Consider the following 20,862-nt stretch of genomic DNA (forward strand, 5'->3'; position numbering starts at 1 on the left):
CATCAGGCGGTTTAGGATGGGACCCCAGGTAACATTCGTTCCTGCAGCAAGGACGCCGCTCAGCTGAGCCACAGAACGTACACGCCAATAAAACCGGTGTGTTTTCATATTTACTTTGCTACCGGAGTAGAAAATCTTTGGCAGGTCGTGATTGATGGTGCTGTGCTGCTTTGGAGATAGAGCGAGCTCCCTCCGGAGTCAAAGCAAACAGCTGCTCAGCGAGGCCTTCTTATGTGTTTTGCAAAGTTTTATGACTTTCACCAAATAGATACATTGCTCATTTGGGAAACAGGTTTGGGGGCTCCCACATCCAATTTATTCTGTCCCCTTCTTTCCCACATGCTTCTTTTATTTATTTAAGAAAATAAGAATGTGTGAGTATGCGATGGTTTGCAGAGGCTGGTCCCCTCCAGAAGGCTGGTTCAAACCTCTCCCTGGTCTGTAATTAGCAGGAGTGTGTTGCTTTTAGGTGGCTCTTTGGTAACCTACAGGAGGTGATTTGGGGAACTATCAATACCGATCTCACTGTAAAACTACCAGGATTAATACTTGATGGTCACTTGATCCATCTCCAGGAGACCACAGATTAAATACTGGGCTGCTGCTGTCCTGTTTTGGGAGCTGGAAAAATTACTTTAATTCCATCTGTGCTTTAGTTTTCCCATCTCTAAAATACCGTTACAGTAATACTCGCCCTCCCGGTGTTTTGAGAGCTAAGAAAAGTCAGGTGGTCTGTGGCTCGTTCGGCTCCCCAGAAGGGGTTTGTGGCATGTTTTCAGGTATCAGGAAAGAAGTACACAGAGCCACCTACCTGTGCAGAACCTGAGAAGGTACACGCTTAACATCTTCTGACCTCAGTGGGAGGACAGGCTGATCAGGTCTTCTGAAAATGGGGCAGACATAATCCAAAACACTCATCAGAGCTAGAATGTTTCTGTAGGTTTTTCCAATCTGATAAACTATTCTACGGAAAAAACCCCAACCAACCAACCACAAAACCCCACAGCTTTCTCTTTTGAATCTTGTTAACAATTTTCAAGCATTTTCCATTATGAGAGAGATTTGCACATCTATGCTGTTCCTTAAATTGAGGAGATAGTTTCATTGTGTGTGTTTAGTTAAATAGCCCTCAGAATACTTTGAAAAACTCAAACCTGAAGTCCAGAGGCACCTGAAGGTACATGGTTTCAGGTTCACTGAACTATGCAGTAAGATGCAGATCAGACTTAGAAATATTTGGGGTGGATCTTCAGTTGATGAATGCCGGCATCATCACCCTGGAGTGAGGGGCCTCGGTGAGCTCAGATGGAGCCGTGCCCATTAGCACCGTGAAGATCTGGGCCACCGAGCTGCTGGTGCTGTGACACCACAACTCACTGAATGAAAAACTGCAGCTCTAATTTACCCTAATCACCACCAGAAGTGTAAAAACGGCTAGGAGGTTTTAGTATTGAGAACAAGAGCCTGATCTCTGAGGTCTTTTATGTAAACCTCTGGCATGTGTTCATTTAATATGATGTCACTCTGTAATCCACCACTGCTTTTAAATGTCATTCTCAGAGCTTCATGTCAGCAAGTCTTAAGTGATAATCCCTTTGCTTACCTCACTTTATAGTAGACTAAAAGTGACTTCATGCTTCCACCTTGTCTGCTGTTAAGCTTGTGCTTTAGGAAAACTTTATTTGGACTCTATTTTCCCCCTGCTTTCTAAAGAGTTTCTAAACAGAGTGTGGGTCTTTCAGAAGCTCTCTCTCTCAATGGTATTGCCCATTCTCCATTGCTTTCAGCATCCTGTGAAAATGGATAAATGTTCAGTGCCTATCTCCTGCCCTTTTAAACTCCAGTGTTACGAATTTGTTTCCCAAGTTTTCTCTTGGCTAAATGTGGAGCACTGCCCCTTCTGGCCTCTCCTCTTTCTTAATCCTAAATCAGTCCCCTCTCTAGATGGTGTTTCACCTCTCATCAGCTTCTTACAGTCATGAGGACAAGAGACCATGACCTGTTGCAGTGTTCTGCTCCTGTGTAGCACTTTCTCCTGTACAGCACAGGGGTGTGGGGGTTCCCCCTTTCTGGTCCTGTGTCTCCTGATTAAACTTTTACTCTACGCTGTAGCAAATCCTTTCTCGGTATAAAAAGCCCTCCATGCAGTTCACCTTCCTGGCCCACCCCCCTTTGTTTGTCTCCCTGAATTTCACCCTTCTGCTCCTAGCACACCTCCTTGTGTAACACGTCCCTCCAGATACTTGCTGCATGTTGTCATATCCTTCCTCCCCGCGCTAATGAACTGGCCAGGCTGCAGCCTGCAGCATATACTCAAATATCAATCTGCTCAGCCTCCTCATTTTCACTGTGTTTCTCTGAAATCCTTCCAGTGTGTGTGGAGATAAATGGACAAAACCTATCCATCCCATTGGCTTGTGAAATGAAGCCTGTAGCACATCACTTTTCAGGTGCCGGTTAATCTGGGTTCCGAGCTACCAGTGGCCATGGGAAGCAAATAACACAAGGTGCTGAGAGATAAAAACTAATGGCAGGAGTGCTGGCTTGTGATACTGGAAGAAAAATGTAGGATTTTTAATGTCCATACAGAGCGGAAATTTTAAAATCTCATCCAAATGTTCCCCCCACGCAATAAAGAGCAGAGAAGTCAATTTACCCTGGAAGGATGAAGGACTGAGTCAACTCTGCTGGGATTAGAACATGTGGTTCGAGGGATCCTAGGTATTTCGGGTCTGATTCTCGGACCACCCAGATGGCTGGGGGGAAAGGAAAAAAAAAATAATACTAATAAAAAAGGACCCTATTTGGCAGAACTGTGGACCTGGATACCCTGCCTGCAGCTAACACTGTGCACACACATCTGCGCAAACCAAAGGGCAGAACTGGGTGCTGTTACTCCGGCAAACCTCAGATCTGCAGAGCGCTCCTGCGGGAATGCGTGCCTTTAAGTGAGCCTTCTAGATCCCTGGCTTTGACACTAAACCACGTATGTATGTTTTTCTTCTTTGTGCCAGACCATTTTGAGAATTTGTGATTTTACACAATTTTCTGCCTTGGAGACTTTTCATGCCTGTTCTTTTATGTTTCACCGTTGATATTAAATAGACAACTAACAGAGGTAAAATTTAGAGCATTACTCAGGGGTCAGATTTTAAAAAGTGCCTGTATGATTTCAGATTGTAAATCCCACTGTATTGGGTCAGGCTAACAACATTATTTTGAAAGTGGGTGTTGTGGGTTTCAAAATAATGTTGACCCTTAGGGCCGGCTTGTCAAGCACTGGTAATGCAAAGGCACAGTGGGTTTTTCAAACATGCTGGATCCCAGTTAATGTCTAACTCCACTAACCTTCATTGAAACTCAGGACCCCAAAGCCAGCCCTGGTAAAGGAGTTGAGTACCTAAAACTTAAGACAATGGCTGGAATGGAGTTAAGAAACACAAATATATTAATGAGGTGGCTTGTGCATGCTTGGAGTCCAGTGTACACATCCAGGTCATGCAGCTCCTGTAGGACTGATGGGAATGTTTTCTGCCCTGTCTCCTCTCTGTTGTAGGAGCATGCACATGGCAAATCTCGTGGGAGGATGTGCTATGGAAAAACCATATTCAAGGTTTACTTGATATCAGTTGGCCAGACTTCACTTCAAGAACAAGTTTACTGCATTCCCTGAGCTCACTTTATTGGCATGTATGGGGTTTGATATAATTGATCGTGGTAGCTGATAGCGAAACCAGGAGATTGTGAGCCTTTTGATGATTTTTTAAGCTGATACTTGGCAGGGGGGATGACACCTTACAGCATGGTAGGAGCCTGGGAGGTAGGAGCTATCTTTTTCCACCCCCTGGGCAGCAGCAGGACCTGTACCATGGTGTCCCCACTGCTGAGCACCTGCTGTTAGATTAAATGCGGGAGTTAGGCTCCACCACCACCTCCTGCCCTTTCTACGAGTGCAGCGGTGCGTCTGTACAGGTGGAGCCTCCTCACAGCAGAAGTATTTCTTCCTGCCGCAACTCATTTTATCTCTCTCTTACACCTCTCCCTACCCTGCACACAGGTACCCAATTCACTTATAACAGCACCTGGATGCAGTCAGGCATGCCTGAAAAAGTATGGTAAGAGCGGTATGAAATGCAGTCACATTGAGCTTTTTGAGTTTAAGTCTCTCTGAGAAATAAATGCATGTTCCTAAATCCTGTAAATCCTTTGAAATATTTTCCTTTTGGTCCTGTAAAAGCATCCTGGAGAAGAATTTGTCTTATTCCTCCTCTTGCCCCTTCACGAGAGGCTTTCCTATCTTGGTCCTGGAGCTACTTACATGGCTTTTGATTTGCAAACCAGCTGCAGGACATGGTACCTGCTGATTGAATGCTTCATCTGAAAGCTGCTTAAGATCCCACAGAGTAACCACACATCCCAAATTACCACTGGTAGACGAAAGACTACCAGAATGTGGTTAATACATTAAAAATAGGAAAGTTTCAAGCTTACAGCTGCATTAGGGCGATGTTCTTACATGCATATTCTTGTTTGAGACTATTTGTCTTCACTGTGAGATAAAACACTTGATTTCATGGGCTGTCTTTCATCCCAACTCAAGTGCAGTACGATATTTTACAAGAAAAAACTTAATTGTAGTTGACAAAAAGCAGGGTGTAGAAAGATAGGGTGGTGAAGGAATTAATACACTGAGTCATCAAATCAGTAAATGAAAGGAAGATCAATCTAATGGGGATTAGCAAAGAAGGAGAAGAGAGATTTGTAGAAGATATTTGAAAAGAAATTATGAGCTGATGAGGCAGAAGGACATACAGAAAGCGATCTAGGCTACAGAACTGTTTTTAAGTCTCTCCCCAATCAGGAAAACACCTAAGTATATGCTTAATTAGAAATACCTGCTTAGGTCTGTTGACTTCAGAGGAACTTAAATGCATATTCACATACTGTCCTGGAGGGAGGTGTTCTTCTGAAGGTGCCATAAAATAGAAGTGTTTACTAAATCCCACTTGTGTATTCCTGCTGTAAAAGTAGTTTATATTAGAGATTTTTCTTGTGCTAATATGAACTTGGCAGTTGACTTCAGACCTGTTATGGTAATGGGTTATTTGCTGGTATTCTCATGAAGGGCTTTACTTCGGTGTTGTGGTTTAACTCCAGTCAGCAACTAAGCACCACACAGCCACTTGCTCACCCTCCCGCCCCAGTGGGATGGGGGAGAGAATCGGAAAAAAAGTAAAACCTGCGGGTTGAGATAAAGAAGTTTAATAGGACAGCAGAGGAAGAGAAAATAATAATAATAATAGTGATAAAAGAATGTACAAAACAAGTGATGCACAGTGCAATTGCTCACCACCCGCTGACCGATGCCCAGCCCATGCCTGAGCAGCGATCACTGCTCCCTGGCCAACTCCCCCCAGTTTCTATACTGGGCATGATGCCATATGGTATGGAACAGCCCTTGGGCCAGTTGGGGTCAGCTGTCCTGGCTGTGCCCCCTCCCAGCTTCTTGTGCACCTGGCAGAGCAGGGGAAGCTGAAAAGTCCTTGACCAGTGTAAACTTTACTGAGGAACAACTACAACATCAGTGTGTTATCAACATTATTCTCATCCTAAATCCAAAACACAGCACTATGCCAGCTACTAGGAAGAAAATTCACTCTATCCCAGCCGAAACCAGGACATTCACTTATGTTTCTTTAGATAATTTTGGCAAAGTAGAAGTCAAGGCCTAATGAAGAGGGACTAGACCTCTGTGGTTATTTCCACGTAACATTGCTGTGAGTCCAGAATCATCACAAAGATCCCAGAACTGGTGTCAAACAGCCCAACTTGGAGGAGCCTAGCCACAATGGTACCATGCGGGCAAGATGTCCCGGTGTTTGCTTCCTACGAAGAGCAAGTTTTCAAGGACTTAAGAGTGTTTGAGGTGCTGCTTTGAGTAACTGATCACCACTCAGGTCAGACAGTGTGGTGGTCCTGCTTGTTTGAAAAGACCCTCGAGGAGCCAACAATGTTTTCACTTCTTTGGAAGGAACGGAGATGAGATCTTTGCTGCTGTTTTACCCTGATCAGCAGGCACCCATTTTGTGATGGCATCTTGTGGGGGTCAGGGTACAGCATGAGAGTTAGTATATGGTAGGGACCAGGTCAGGGTGAATAACTCTATTATCTGTAGACCAGTGGGAAGGATTTTGCAGTCCGTTCCCAGGGGAGAAATCATATAAAAGTTATTTCTAGTTTTTTCCCTTTTTTCCTAGTCCTCCAGCCCAACTGTTTCTCTGTAAGAAGTAGTGCCAGGAACTGATGAAAAGTGAGGTATCTGCAAAGTTTTATCCAGTACCTTTGAATGCTTAAATAGTTATTACCTGTTTGTATATTATTTCCAGTAAAACTCTCTGAACACAGAAATTATCGTAATGAAAAATCAGTGTCAGCAGACTCCAAACCACTTTATTCACTTGAAAAAATAGAAGACTTCCAAAAACCAAATAGATTTCTAGCCATTTTTTGAAAAGAAATCGTACATGCATACATAACCAAAGCAATTTTAAGGTTAGGTCAGGAAAGTTCAAACCCTCCCTCAGAGCAGACAGCAGTGAGATGACCAGAACGTAAAAGACTAAAATGGAATTGAGCCAGGTTAGATATTTTACAACCCATGTTTTTTAAGAGTCCCACAGGACCTTTACTGAGGACAAATGCACTGGACTTTTGGGCTGTAGCAGATAGGAATGACAGCCGCTCCATGTTCCTCGCCAGACCATCATCACATGGCGTTGCCTAATGAGTCAGAGGGAAAGGCACTCTCCCACCGACACCACTTCCTCCATGTCCTGGGATTTTCTTTGCAAGTCATCTATTCAAGGCTTGGCTAGGTCTTGACCTCTCTTGGCATGTGAGATCTAAACCTGGTATGACTCCAGACTTCCCTCGACCGCGTCTGGTTTGAATCCTGTCAGTGCCGAGACGAGTGTTACCGCAAGAATAAGAAACTCTTCAAAGAGTTGTTTGTTTGTTTGTTTTTTTATGAGCCGGCTTCTGCCAAATGTGAAGAAGGTAGGAGCGCTGTGAGCTGTAGCTTCTTTCCCTTCAGGTCCTGATGTGCTGATAGACCTCAGGGTCCTATCAGCCTGGTTTCTCCACGCTTGATCTCTGCAGAGCAGGGTTTGCATTTCTGGTGAGTTATGTGACAGTTTCTGATAAGGACATATGGTGAGCAGAGACTTGGGCTTAGTTTGCACACGGATGTTGCATTGCTTCAGGTATGTCATGCTGGTGCAGCGTATTGGGTGAGTGACCAGGGGGTGTGCAGCATACTGGGTGAGTGACAGAGGAGTGACCAGGGGGACTCAGTGAGTAAATGGCACAAACTGAGGGACAGAAAATTCCTCGAGGTGCCTTGACTGAACAGCAGATCATGCTTCCTCCTAAAATCTTGCACTAGATGCAGTGGTTTCCTATCCCTTCATTTGTTTTTTGACTGCGTTGCCAAACTGGCCTTCGTCCAGACTCTGGTTGCTGTGATTGATTTCATTGCTTTGCCATTCGTAAACCCAACCCCAACCCTACCACCTCTGTGTTCATTGGTGGCTTTTCTCCCAGGCAGGGCAATTTTGTGGTTCACACATTCACCAGCAAAATTGCTGCGATCTGTGAACTTCCAGCGCAGTAAGGATTTGCGTATACGTGTGTTTGTGTGTGTGCAGTCTCCCTTACTTACCAGTGCAAGGTCTCAATCTAATCTCCTCCTCCCATTATCATCCTCACTGGGTGAAAGCTAGGCTGAAAGATAATCTCCTTGCCTACAGTGCATCATGGTCTGCACTCCCCTTGATTGCATTTGAGTTTCAAATGAAAGAGCCTCTGGAGTCCAGGAGCAAATCTTTGATTAAAATGAAACTGGAGACTTTTAGAAGCTGTTCTTGAAGGCCGAAGGTAGAAGATAGGGATGGTGCAGCCAGGGAATCTGGCATCATTGGGAGTGTCACAAGACCTTGACAAATATGCCAGTAAAAATCCACGGGGACAATAGCATGAGCTGCATTTATTGTTCATTTTTGGCTCATCAAACTTTTGTCCTGCTTCGTTGAACAGCAGAATGAGAGCTTTCAAGTGGGACTTGCGTAATTAAAAGTTTATCTTCTACCCATAGGTTCTTACAACTCTTCTTGCACTTGCTCTGTCCCTCAGATACTCTATGGCTGAGCTTAGAACATGGCCTGTGCCTTCTTGTACCATTTTTTATTAGCTAGAAGCTCTTTTATGGCAGGAGTGAAGGGCTGTATTAATCCTTACAGCATTCATGAGTACCAAATGTGTACTGCAGTGCTGGGTAAGAGTAATTATTTTGCCATTACATTATGAACAGCTTTAAAACGTGCACTGTAATGCGACGCACATAAAGGGAATTGTTAATATTAGAAGTTCCATTCTGGATAGTTGAATTTTCTTGGTTACTAATAACACTATAGGTTATTTAAACCATAAAATATTTTAAAAATCTGCTTTATTTTCACCTGTTATGTCCTTTGCTTATTTTAGCAAATCAAGCAGCAGATACAACTAAAAAAAAACCCCAAAACATGCAAAGTGCAGGACCTTAAGTCCTATTTTTTTACGTGAACTCTGAGCCAGAAGTATTTAGACATCGAAATCCCATCAGCAGCCTGCTCCCACAATGAATGCATGTAGGAGCTTACACCCCACTGAAATCAACTTGGGCTGCAAAAGATACATGAAGGTGGAAAAAGATGACTGATGGGACTTCCAAAAGCTGCTACCACATGGAAAGCTTTGCTGCTGGGATTTCAGCATAGCTTTGATTTCCAGCGTTGGTTGGTTTGTCACTGTGTTGTCTAAACAGGTAAAATAATCCACTGCACCTGAGCAGTTCTGTTTTCTCATTCCCAGACCACAGCACAATGGCCCTGTGTTTGCCTTTTCCAAAACCAGAGAGAAAAGTTTAAATAAAATTTTGTGCTGAATTATTTAAAGCCACTGCAAATGTTTTCATTAAAATTTGAGTATGTTTAATATCCCTTCTCTTGAATTTTAAATAGAACCGATATTTGGTGACTTAATTACCCAGCAATACCTCTTTTTTAGATTTTTACCTGGTATTAATAAAATGAGTGTATTTACATAGTTCCAACCTAAGCACATCTCGTTTTACTGACTAAGTGCATCATTTAAAGGGCACACAATGTTAACACCTTTTGGCTCGCCTGAGACTTTACATCATGCTACCCGCTGAATCCCAGAGTGAACTTTATCCTATGCAAAAAATAAATCATTTTCTCTATCCCTCCTGATAAAATGTTTTAAAAAAACCCCACAACTCTCTGGTCATTTTAAACTGTCCCCAAAACAGGCCATTGAGGTTATATTCAGGCTACCTAGAATGTAATCTCAGGCAGACTTTGGCTGCTGCTGTGGAAATCAATGTTAGCGTGAGGAGGTTCTGGGGGCCTTTGCCAGCACTGATGTAAAAAAAAAAAACCCTGTTTTTCAGGCAGCACCCCAAACCCAGCTGTGATTCCCTGGAAAGGGGATGGTAAAGAGTGACTGTGCCTCTGCCGCTGTTGCATTTAGGAAACGGCTTCAGCGACTTGGTGTCAGCCTGGCGCTTTTGGGAATGAGATGTGACATCTGAGGTTGGGTTGGGGTCACTTAAGGCTCAGCTGAGGACTGGAGATACTGAATTTCCTACCTTTACCCAGCTGAGCTTTGTGCCCTGCTTTTACCTGAGCTGAAGGAAGGTTTGGGGCATCTAAAATTGGTGTGGGGCACCCTGCAGGCAGAAAGGCAGGCGAGAGCGGTGGCCAGGGGAAGCAAGACCACGGCACAGTCGTGAGGACAGAGGTCGCTGGAGGGTGGTGGTGGCACGGTGATGAGCTGTGCTGTGCTCGGCTGTCCTCTCCTGCCAGGCTGGCGAGTGCCAGGCCCGCTGGACCCCGGCACAACCGCTGCAGATGCGCAAGGGAGGGCTCTTTGGCCTCGAAAGGCTGTGTGCATGTGTGCATCACTCTCCAGCTAAGATGACAACGGCTCTTTGAAACGTTTTTCTGCATTTGCATTTACAAAAGCTGGATAAGCCCTTTTAAAAAAAAATCTGATAAGTAGCAGGCAATTGAATTAACCACTGTTGACTGTATTGCTGTCTTTTAACAAACTCCATCTGTATGGTCTCCCTTTGTAGACACAATTTTATAACTTAATTTCCCTACCAAAACATCAGTGTTTACTTAGTAAGAAATCTGTTCTTTGTCAGCTTAAAACAGTGATTTCTTTATTACCACTCTGCGCAAGGAATGACAGCACAGAGTTGGCACTGGAGCAAGTCTGGTTGAGTCTACAGCGTTGTAATGGAAACAGGGTGAACCGAGGGTCAAGTATAATGGGATTTGTATACAGAAATGTGTCTGCATAAGGAATAGCTGCATGAGATAAGCGAATGAAAGATGAGGCCCGCAGGTCTCCCTTCGCATGGCGGCGGGAGGGAGGTGTCCCATAGGTATATGGCACTGCTGTCATGGGAGATGGGGTTACATCTGCGCCGGCGTAGCAAAGATGCCTAAATCACACGTGCGTGCTCCGGCGCTGGCTGACATTGGCGGGTGTTGGATGGGTTGGGGCAGTGGTCGGTGATTACTCTGAGAATGTCTCGTACCTAATTTTTAATGATTTTGGGAAGCATAGTGTCAATGAGGGGTTTAAAAGCTATTACAGTCTGTGGCCTCCCTAAAAATTTTCCAGCAGGGTTGTCAAACATAGTATAGTGAATTTAGCCTGAATAACAAGAGACTTGCAGGGTTTCTTTACTATCTTTCACAGCACCTGAAGGAGTTTTTTGTGATTCCCAAGGGTTTTGCAAACCACAGGTTGAAAAGCACTAGTGTAAGCTTTCAGCAGTAAACAGCTGGGGAACGTCAGATCCCTATTCCTTCCTTGATAATTATGTTATACTTTCCTGTGTCATTGGAAAACTGGAAAAATAGGAGAGCAGCTGTAGAGAATGACACCAATGGCTCTGGGAGCAAAAGGGTTTGGGAAGGAAGGCTTCTTGGGTAGTACGTGGATGGTGAGATATAAAACACCTCCTCCATGAGCTGATGATTTGGGGTGGGGGGAGCATCCTGGCTCCTTTGAAGTCTGTTGGAGTTGTACAGTTCAGCAAGCAGTGCTGGGGTTTTACCACGGGACTGGGCTTCTGTTTGTTGCATTTAGTTTCTCCTGCTGTAGAGCCTTTCTCAGTCTTACACTACAGGCTAGAGCTGGTAGACAAATGCCAGTTGTTTAACACAGTCAATTGTAGAGAGATTCAGCTTTCTCTGAATTATTTGTGTTCATCATTTCCCTATGGACAATTAACTCCTAGCTGAATGTTGTCCAGATTTTAAAAACATCCATGTTTCATTCTGGTTCACTTTCTTTCTAATGATAAAAAAAAAGGAAAGAAAAAAAGTGATAGGTTAAAAAGAAGACATTAAAATGGAAGAGCGAACTTATTGTTAATTCTCTTATTTTGTACAGAAAACTCTAGACATTTCCAAGAGAAAAGCTTGTTTGGAATAAAAAGGCTTTTCTCCCTGCAGTCATATCAGTGAAAAACTTTTACCTAGTTCTGCTCTTCACCATGTAATTGCTTGCTTTTCAGCATACTCGTAGCAAAGGAAAGGATAGTTAGATCAGCCAGCCTGCTGGATCAGATCTTACATTACATCTTGAGCTCTTTGAGTGCCATTAGCATTTCCTTTTAGAAGTGAAGAAATATTGACAGTTTGGTAGGTTATCTCGCATTTTACTGCACGTTAGGGCACTTCAAAGTCTTTATGTAGTGATGGGAACTGTCATGAAGTAGATGTGAAAAGGGCCTTTGGTCCAACTAAACCTGTCAGCAGGAAGATTTAGAGCAGATGGTTATTATTAGAAATCAATGTATTTATTATATATTGTTCAGGAATATTTCCCTTTGGAGGTTACTGTGAGTGCTGTTGCTGTTTAAAATGTGTCAAATGCCGGTAAAATTAATTCCTGCAGAAAACCCAGGGAGCCCCGACCAAAAGCTTTGCTATTATAGGAATGCAGGCCTTTTACTTCTCTGTGCTGTCATGCACCAGAGGCAGGTACACAAGCAGCATGCCGGCAGCGTGTCTGGGGTGTGTGCACGTGTGTGTGTCAGATGTGCTTCTGTGTGGCTATCACAGTCACCTCTACACACAGAGATTCTCTGACTGCTGTGTCGAGAAAGGCTTTGTAGAGATCTGTGCTGTACCTGTTCCTGTTTCTTTTTATTCCCCTTTGTTAACCATGGTTTTCTGGTTGCTTCCAGTTGGTTACAACAGCTTACTGCTGCTTAGAGCAAGCACAACATCTTCCTAAAGATGGTTTTCCCCTGTACTTCAGAAAGAGAAGTAGGACATTTCAGGCTTTTTATAATTAGTTGGGTGTAGGTTTTCCTTCCTTGGTGTCTTGCTTAGTTATAGGGTTTAAGGACTTTGGATTATGGGAAGAGGACATTCCCAATAGAAAAGGAGCATATTAGCAGACATTAAAGCTGGAAGTCGCTGTCCTGGAACAAAGATTCATTTTCCATTCACCCCGTGATTTACAGCACATTCCAACCAAGTGATTTGGCTATGGTCTTCTGGCATAACATTGTTTGCCCTTTCCCTGACATTTTGCATATAAAGAAAAGTTATGAGCTTCTTGGGCATTCAAGGTACCAGGAAATGCAGGAGTCTACCTAATTTGTTAACATGAAATTATAGATGTCAGACATAGACTCTGTTAGTTAACGTTGGTTAGAGTAATGCTGCAGCCAGTTGATTGTATTACAGTCATGATGAAGAGGAATGGTCCTTTTTTGCTTTTCTGGGATATGACGGGTATAGAGCCAAGGCAGATTTAAAGCGTAATGAATGAATAAGCATTTTCTATGGTTTGCCTGACTCTTCCATGAGCTCCACTGCTGTGGTGTTGCTGTCACTGACTTGCCCTCTCCACAACAGGTTAGTGCTGGCGTAACATGGAAAGGGACTTTTCAGGAGTACTATAGGAATAGTCTTTTAAATGTTAAACCCCTCTGTAGCACTTGAATGTTACTTTCTTTTAAGGGAGAAAAGCCCCCACCCAAATGTCGCATGGCAAGAAGACACTAGGCAGGGATCAAAAATTCAGATTTCCTCCCCATACACATACACTTCCCATTTGTTTTCCCAAGCCCAGTGTCTTCACAGCTACAAGCAAAGTATTCGCTCGAAAGTGCTAATACCCTCAACATGTGTCCCAAGGGAAATCAACTGGATGCAGAGAAACGGCTGTGTCGCATCCGACACATCTTTCCAACACCCATTTCCCACATGCCCTCACCAGCGCAGAATCCTCTCAGATCTCCCTCAGCTTCCTACTCAGCTCTGCCATCGGGATCTGGTCTGTGTCCACACCTTTCCCATCTCATTCCCCACTGCTTCCCACCTTGCTTGCCCCCCCCCCCATCAGCAATGCTGCTGCCCAGCCCTCATCCCCTCCCCGTCCTCAGCCCGCAGCATTTCGACACCCCAGCTCTCGAATTTTGTGACTACTGGAATCAAGTTCTCATGCCTGTTGGTTTCAACCTGAAGTTCACATGCCTCCAGGTTTGCACTGCTCCTTCGGTCTGTCGCTGAACTACTTTCATTGGCTCTTGCGCTTTTATCCATGCTTTCTTTCATGCCTTTTCTCTCAGTCTCCTTCCTCCTCTCCCCCTCAGCTACCTTCCTTGAAGTTCCCCTTCTTAAAATATGCTTCTTCTCTGAAGGCTTTCATCATTAATCTCTCAAGAAACTATCTTAGAGACTCATCTGCTGCGCTTTGATTTATTCGTTGTGGGGTTTTTTTGGTGGGTATCTCACAAGAACTGAGCTGGTCATCCTTCTACCTCCGTCGCTAAAGGAAATCTTGTGTGAAAAGGTGGGCTTTCAGAACTTAAATTAAAAGATCATGTAAGTAAGATAATTGGATAAAAAAGGATATTAGGATCTGAAACAGAATGTTTACTTGCTTTGATGTGCTTTGGGAACATATGTCTGCACAGTGGGCTGTGTGGCTGATTAAGTATAAAACAACCCAAGAAAAAATCACCACTATTAAGCTTAAATCAAAGATCTCTCCTCAAGACACTAATTTGATTTGGGTTTGAAGGTCCCGTATCAACTCTAATTTCTGCCTTTGATGTCTTGCTTCTTTGTGTGTTGTATAATGGAGGGCAACCTTACTTATTAAAAATTTGCATTTTTCTTCCATTTTAAAAGCAAATATTGATATTGTTGTTGTTATTGTGTTGCAGTTGTGCCTACAAGTGTCAGACAAAACTAGACCTAAATTGTGGTAAATGCAGCACAAATGCAATAAGAAACCATATGTAGTTAGGAGACTTTCTAATTTGGGGGCCTATTCCTGTACTTAGGCTCGCAAATTCGCTCCCTCCAAATGATGCTGCCAACAAACTGTGACCTTAAGAACGTTGTTAACTTCTGGTGGACCTTAGATGGAAAAAAAATGTTTCGAGCTCTAAACCAAAATACTTTCGATTTCATTGATAAAAATAATAACACTCTTATATCAGGTGAAATTAAATCTTTTGTTCCATTTGTTCTTGGTTTTAGATATTTTAAACTTAGGATTGAATTCAGGTATGTTTGAAAATGGAATGGTCTTTTGAAAGGAAAAATGAAAGATGTTTAGCTTTTTTTTTTAATTTAGAGACAAAATAATTATTTTTCTTACCGGGAGCAAACACATTAAATTGACCTCATATGCTAGAAGTTGCATTAAGTCTTGAATAAGTTTTTCTAAGGGATGGAAAAAAAAATTGTGCTAAGAAATGGCACCCACCTTAGATTACGATACTGTTTCCATGGTGCAGGTGGAAAACAGAGGAATCGGCGAATTGGAGGCTGTTCTTGTTGCTCCTGCCATCAGTGGCAGAGTTTCCTTTGACTTCAGTGGTACGAGATTAGACTTTAAGGCATGATTTTTAAAGGTATTTAGACAACTACCATTGCTGATGGATGCATGGTGGGATTTTTCATAACATCTACTTAAATTCTTCTCAAAGCAGTGCCTGAACCACAAATCCACAAATAAGGGATTTCATATCCGGAGATTTCTGTCTGTTAAGGCCCAAAGGAATTACCGCAGTTATCTGGTCTGATATCCGTGACACTGGCCATAGGATTCCCCCGTTTGATTTCTACAGTGGGAGAAATTACTCTTTCCTACTATTAAAACTCCAAACCTTGCAGTACACTTAGAGCCCATCTTTTAGAAAAACACCTAGTTTTGCCGTAAAGTCTTGCAACAGCGCTGAATTTACCACTTCCCTCCATAAACCCATCTAATGGGAACTTGCCCTCGCTATTAAAATATCTTTTTTATTTTTCATGCTTTCCATGCCTCAGAGCCATTTACGGGGGGAAAGGAGAAAACAGGAACTGCTCGAAGCATGCCTGTTAAATTTCTGTGGAGAAGCTTTAGCAATTTTTGTCCAGCTTCACAGCTTCCTATAAGTGAGTGCATTAATTGCTGAATTAGCAAAGGTAGCTCTCATTTTCTAGAATATTCACCTTTGTGGGTATGGAAAAAGAAAGAAGGTATTATTAACCCCATTTTAGAGCTCAGAAAATACAGGAAAAAGAAATAAAATGAATTGTGCTGAGCATCCCAGCAGGGGAGGGCTGGGAGTTAGCAGTGATGTCTCTTGGGTCCCCATCCCGATCTCTTCCTAGAGGGACACATAAGCTGGCGTCTTCAAGTCGATAGCCCTATATTTGAGCATCAGGTCACTTTACTGGATAATTATCAACTTGTTGCAGTGCCGGGAGAGCTGGGAAGCGCGAGTGATTCCCCGTCGCCTCATCGCCGGGCTGCCCGCGCTCCCCGGCAGTGGCTGGGGGGGAGAGGCGGCTGCAAGGCAGCTCCGTGCCGCTCCTCCCGACGCATCCTCCGTTCTCTGAGCCAAAAAAGTGGGAGGGGGGGAAATCTTTGTGAACGATCGAATACCACGTGAATTTGATAGTTGTGGCCCAGGTTTGACCTCTGAAAGGTACCTTGTTTTGAGGGACCTTGCAGGGTTTAATTCTGAGGGTATCGCACAAGTGTCGCGACCTCTGGCTCTTCATGTTGTAAGGGACTTTAAATCAGAAATAAACAGAGGTGAAGTTGAGGGGCTGACGAGAGATGTTTAGACTGAATCGTTTAGCATGAATCCTGGGGCTTTTTAGGTTTCCTGCTGGATACAGCTTTGGCATCCCATATGTAGAGTGTTTGCCACGAGTGCGGTCCCTTTTTTGGGCATCCATATGGCTCTCCTCCAGCTTGTGCAGACTTTGGGTGGTGTTCTGGGTACAGAGGACTTGCAAAAACCAGGCCGGGAAGTTTTATTTAAAACAAAACAAAAGCAAGGATTTTTATGTGGGGTTTAGAGGGGATTGTTGGCTTTAAAAGCTTTTTTCTTATAGTAAAACTCTACCAGGCTATGATACCCCTCCCCATGAGCAGCTCTGTTCCTAGCTTCCATCTCTGTGTAGCAGCTATGCAGTTTTTTTATTGTACAGCAAAACAATTGCCTGCAAGTCTCCATATTCCATTAAGCATATGGAAAAGTATTCAGCCCTTTGTTTTCTGCTGAATGAATATATTTGGCACGTAAGTATTAATTTAGACTAGTCATGGGACATTAGTGCTGCTTAATTGTCTCCATTTTTCTGGGTTTTATTTAACTGATGGAGATTATTTCAGAAATGTGCAACTTCTTTAACTGTTGCAGTCATTGCTGGGTGCCCTTGCAGAGGCTCCAGACCTGCATGCAGCATCTCCACCACACAAGATTTTGGGATTGCTGGTGCATGACCGCAGGGGAGAGCAGGATGAGAAGAAGTCACCCCAAGGCCCTGTTCATAGCAGCCAGCACTGGTTTTACCAGTCCCTGAGGGGTTTCCCTTTCCGGGAGCCCAGCCCAGCTCCTCAGAGATGATGCTGCTCTTCTGCCATGGGACCAGGAGGATCCTTTCTCAGCGCTGTGTCCAGCTGCGATGCAGCGAGCGCAGCACGCACACACCTCCTGTAAGAGCGGCATCGGGGGCGAGTGCCCGCCCGGCTCCGAGGCACACGCAGGGACATGCTGGTCCACCTCACTGAAAACCACGGGCTGAATTTTTTTGCCTCGCTTTCCAAAGAAAAACTACCAGCTCCTTCCCCCAGCCTTTGGGATGAGACTGTGGAGCTTCAGACAAGCTGGTGCTCCTTTCAGCAAAACCCAGGTGGCAGGAAAGTTAAGCAGATCTCTTTTCCTCGGTGAAGGACTGTCAAGGAGTGACCAGCCCCTGGGAAACCACCGAAAACCTCCTAGTGTCCCGCTGGCAGCGTGTGTCACATCTCGGATGCTGGTGGCTCCCCTTGTGCCGGTCGTGCTCCTCCGCTGCTGCGTGTACCCGCTGTCCCACCGTCCCGCTCTGCAGGGGGCTGGAGCCAGGTAAATAGTGCAAGCATTTCTGCCCTCCAAGGACAGTTATCCACTGCACCAGTAAAGACCCGCTCTGTAAAGCCTCCAGCAGCGTGCATGCCCCCAGCCCACCATGAGGCCCCGCAGCCCTTCGGTGGGGTCAGGTAATGTCTCCCCCACCTCAGTGTCTGTTGGAGAGGAGGGAAGGGATAGCCTCTCCTGGGTGGGGGAGGAAATGAATCCGGGCTCGCGTGCTTCGTCGGAGATGCAAATTGCTCTACGAGTCCTAAGCATTAATTATAGAGCCTGGGCTTCTCGCCGGAGCCACAGGGAAAACAGGCCCCTGGCTCCCATTAAATTTAATGGCGTTTGGACACCCAATTCCCTTAGCCTATTTGAAAACCAGAATCCCAGTTTCTTCAGAAATACACACAGTCAGGTGAAATCCCTCGTCCTGCTGCAGACAGCAAGATTTTTACAGCGTTGGCTTCAGCAGAGCCGGGAGCTCTCCCTCCGGCGCTGGGGTGTTTTCCTCGTGCCGTCCTCAGGGCCCAGGGGGGGAGCAGGGGGTGACGTACGGATAGCAGAGGTCTGGGCAGGGAGCCCTGCGGACACACCGAGAAACCCAGCTCCGGCACCGCGGCACCACTACACGTGCTGGTTCACCGCACCAAGCTGGAGATTGTCCCGCTGCGGGGTTCGGGGCATAGGGATGGGGAGCCCCGCTTGCCTGGGAGGTGAGCTGGGCGTGGGGGCAGAACCACCGTCCCCCAGCATCGCTTCCTGCCTCCCCCATTTAAGGCACTGGCGCTGAAAAGCAGCAGCTAGTTGTTGTCCCTTTGCCAGTCTAGGAGCAAACCTGTGAGGCTATGGCTGCCTCTCGCTGTGTATTTGCAGAGTGCCGATGCGATGGCACAATCTGGGGCTTGGGAATTAGATAAGAAATAATGCCTGTGGCACAACTGGAAAAAAAGGGGAAAAATCAAACTTCTGGGGGAGTTAGGAGCAGAGGATCCCTCCAGCCGAGTGAGCCATTCCTGGTGGACAGCTACTGGAAGCCACGTTATTTTGGGGCGTGCTGTGCCATGGGATGGTGCTTTGCTAGAATTGTAGGTGCAGAACTGTGAGAGGTGATCCCTGCCTGGGAGGGCTTACAGGAGCCAGACGTGGCTGGGAGTAGGGCTGTCCTAGTCCACAGATGGAGAGATGCGGCAAGGGCAGGCTTTAAGCGGAGCCGTACGGAGAAGCCTGCTGTCCAGCCTGGTCTTTACGCACATGGTCAGCCTCATGCCGAAACACCGCCCGGGTCTCCAGCTGCATGCATTTTGGGTGAATTCTTGATCTTTTTCCCAGTGTTACCTTTTTGGCCAGGGTGGAGTTTTCCTGTTCTGAGGGACTCCAGCATTTCTGCCCAATTTAGCACAGAGAAAATGAACAGCAAACCCTTCATATTGTTATACACATTTTAGATGCCGGCCTCACAGTTTGATCAGCGGAGGCTCCGAAGGCTCGTAAACCTGGTAATACATAGTTTCAAGCCTGCATCAAAGAAGTTCACAACCCTTTTGGGAGAAGCTGTGAGTACTGAGGAAAGAGGGAACTTATTGTATATGTAAGAAAACTTCTTTCATGGCTTATGTATTAAGGCAGGCTCTGTGGCCCAGGGAAGATTGGGGCTGCTTTTAATTTACATCCCCCCTCACTTATATTAAGTCTTCGTTAGAAGAAAAATTAGTCAGATGTTTTCTTAATGACATCATTTTTTTTAATCCCGTTTCATTTTTTCCAGATGAGGCGGTGGAGATTATTAGAAATGAATTGAAACTAAATCTGGAACAGAGACTTTGATTCACTTCTCCCTCCTCCCCAGTAGAAATAAATTGGTCGGCTCCGTGCTCGGCCGCCTTTATTAGCAGCCTCGACAGAGCCCAGCCCTGGCGGCCTCGGCTGCAGCTTTCCCGAGCTTGCCGCCGCCGTGGCTGACGTCATGGCGAGAGGCACCGGAGAGTGACTCGGAGAGGGACTTCGGTCGCCCCATAATTTTGGTAACAAAATGCCGTAGCGATGCAGGTGGGGAGGTTATGAGGTCTGAAATAGCCGTGCCATCATAAGTTTGTCTTTCAGTGCTGTAAAAGAAAACAGGCTCGATGCTGGTGGGTGTTCCTCTAGCGAAACCCCGGTCTTGGTCCGACGAGCGTGTGTGTGTGTCGGTGGCACTGCATCTCCGCAAGTCCTTTATATCTGATACGTTTTCACTGCCTTGTATTTCACACCAGTGAGCCACGGAGTGTATTGCTACAGGAAAGTACTCTGAACTATAAATATTTTAAAAGGCATTTAATTTACTACCCATCAGCAGAAAGTGTTCAAAAAGCCACAAGGTTTACTAATTTATCAGAAAGACAGAGAAACACGCAGAAGATCAAACAAAAACAAACATGCTCGTAAACTGCTGAATAAGTCTGCAAAGCTTATATTACATTTCTGTGTGGTTTTGTTGCTATGCAAGTATTACAAATAAATTAAAATGCACCTGAACTGTTGATAAGGCAGGGTGGGACCGCGATGCTGAGATGCAGGTGGCATGCCTAAACTGTTCAGACCCTTGTGTTTGTGGTTGTCTGTGCATGGAGGGATGGATTGTACGTGCACTCGCTAAAGGCGTATTTGGATATTCTTAGGGAAGGACCTTTGTAATACTATCCCTTAGCTCAGCCCGTGCCCCAGGTCCCTGACCTCTGACACCCCGAATTCGCATGGTCTCCTGTGCCCAGGGTGCAGCCCCATGGGGTGCACATCCATCTCCCTCGGCTTTGCAAAAGCACCTAGCCAGGGACGAACGCCGTCCCCGCTGTGACCTGCGTCTCCACACCAGCTCTGCTTCCAGCGGTCTGTGAGTACAGAGTGCTAATGCAAAGCAGATTTTGCTCTTTCGTTTTGCCTAATGACAGCTCTGCATCTTTTGGTGTCTAGCTCAGATTTTCTGCTTATCAGGTCAGGGTGTGTAACTTTTCCTCTCCTCCTTGCACCCTCTGCGGTTTGTCTAAGAGGCTGGAGGGTACAGTAGGAGACGTGTCTGGGAGATGTCCGTGCACTTTCTCTTCCATCTTTGCTCATCCTGAGAAAACTGCTCGAGTGCTGAAACATGCCTGTGAGGGTTTTATTTTTGTTACCTGCTGAATCCCTCGGCATTTACTGACTTCTTTCTCAGGTAACACTTGGCCTGAGGAAGATCTGAAGGATTTAACAGAGGTGGCCCCCAGAAAGCATGCAATAAAACCTCTCCTGAACTTTTGCCCTCTGAACCGTACCGCCGACCTGTCAAAGAGGCTTGTGCAAGCCGTGATGGACGCAGGCGGGGAGGGCTGCTCCGCTGGCGC

At 45.3% G+C, this 20,862-nt stretch overlaps 1 protein-coding gene across 7 annotated transcripts in view; it reads left to right on the forward strand.

Annotated features, from left to right (window-relative positions):
* Positions 1–20,862, forward strand: part of GLI2 (GLI family zinc finger 2) — a 198,191-nt gene that overhangs the window by 133,456 nt on the left and 43,873 nt on the right. The window contains exon 1 of one of the 7 annotated variants that reach the window (XM_075512423.1): positions 19,407–19,527. The exons of the other annotated variants lie outside the window; for them this stretch is intronic. The gene's annotated coding sequence lies outside the window, so the exon portion shown is untranslated. Of the gene's footprint in view, positions 1–19,406; positions 19,528–20,862 lie in introns of those variants that run through there. 7 annotated transcript variants of the gene reach the window in all.

The sequence above is a fragment of the Mycteria americana genome, chromosome 9 (genome assembly GCF_035582795.1).
Source record: "Mycteria americana isolate JAX WOST 10 ecotype Jacksonville Zoo and Gardens chromosome 9, USCA_MyAme_1.0, whole genome shotgun sequence".
In the NCBI taxonomy this organism is placed as follows: Eukaryota; Metazoa; Chordata; class Aves; order Ciconiiformes; family Ciconiidae; genus Mycteria; species Mycteria americana.